Genomic DNA, 1,716 nt, shown 5'->3' with positions numbered 1-1,716 from the left:
AAGAAAAAGCAGGACACTCCATATACAGATATTTAAGAAGGAATTTATATGAAATACAACAATTCTTTTTATTCTGTTATACCATTGAGAAAATTATTATTCAACCCTTTAACAGCTGTTGAACACAATGATGCCATATTCAGCTCTATGATTAGCATACTGGCTACCACCAGTCAGAACTGCCCAACTTTCTGCTCAGCAGTGTGGATATCATTTACAGGCAATGGCCTGACTTTGCCCCTCCAAGAGCAGTACCTGATAGTGAAGGCATGGCTTATTCAGGCCCTGTTCACACAATGGGTAGCGTTTCAAAACAAATTCACAATTGAAGTTGGACAGAGGTGATGATATCAAGCAGGAAACCATTAAACAAATATACATGTCTGCTCTCCTGGTCTCCCATGGACAAGTGTGCCAGATTCATCACCCAGGAACTACTCAGTAGGGCAACAGCAAAATCAACTCCCTAGGACCTCTTTAAGTAATTGCACCCACATGGTTACTGCCCCTCATTAAGAACCAAGTCTAAAAGCCTAGCCACAAGCATCTGTATAGGCGAGTCACAGATGAAAAAACAGGGAAATGCATATTTACCAAGTCTTTTTGCCTGCCTGTGAACTTGATGCTCAAGTCAACCCTTTGCCAGTCTATCATTCCTGCCCATGTGAACAGACCTTTAGAGGTCATAGCAAGACTGGGCCAATTCTGAACCAAAGGTTTGCTAACTGAACATATATCTAATATCTTACCCATTAAAGAATTGAGGAACCAAATTTATGGTCTAGAGAATAGTTTTGACACCTGCAATACCTTGGTAGATTACGTTGTCTGTACAAAGGCTAAAAATTATGAATATTAATACTCGCTTAATGCTGACAGGGTGGTAATTGTGGAATACAACATCAGTTATAATTTCATATCAAATTTAAAACTAAAGTTCATATTGGATACTTTTTGTACTTAATTTTCACTTGTAAATACTTCCTGTGGGGAAATGTTCTACTTTGAAAAGGCAACTTTGTAATTTCAGTTAATAAAGACCTTTTTCAATATTGGAATCTTTCCGTGTCTCTACCTTTTGCTTGGTTTACGGTCAGACTTTGGCAAAAGAAATTTGCAGTCTAGTAGTAGTTCCACTTTGAAGATTTTTTTTTTTTTTTATACTGAAGACACAGTCTGAAGGTTAAGAGTAATTTCCTCTTCATCACCATTTTTCACAAATACAATAAAACTGAGGTAAGGTTTTCCACTAATAAAATGAAAGTTGGAACCAGTCATAAAACATAAAAATTCTCCATTTCCTAGAATCAACACAAGATTAGAGAAAACTTTTCCACATTTATACAAGTAGCATTTATAAAAAGGGGAAATCTATCTAATGTCTTTTCATTTACCTTCAAGGAATGGACTTGTAAATGATCACTGAACAGCAATTAATCAACCAACTCTTCATGGACAAAATGTAAACCAGAACATTCATATAACATTTATTATAGAAAAATTCCACATGTCCTTAAGCCTATATAAATCTTATATAAACGAATCACTTAAACTCTGGAATGATCAACATCTCCGATCATTCGATAACTTCCAGGTGACCCTCTCGGTGAAGCAAACAACTACACACGCTCGTCCCCGTTAATAATTTATCAACTTCCTCACCCACAAGAGGATTCAGTCGAGTCAGAAGCTCCTGGTTGACGGAGCAATTCTTAC

The sequence above is a fragment of the Penaeus monodon genome, chromosome 28 (assembly GCF_015228065.2).
Source record: "Penaeus monodon isolate SGIC_2016 chromosome 28, NSTDA_Pmon_1, whole genome shotgun sequence".
Taxonomy (NCBI): domain Eukaryota; kingdom Metazoa; phylum Arthropoda; class Malacostraca; order Decapoda; family Penaeidae; genus Penaeus; species Penaeus monodon.
The sequence above is the reverse complement of the archived record's forward strand: the minus strand, read 5'-3'. Positions refer to the sequence as shown.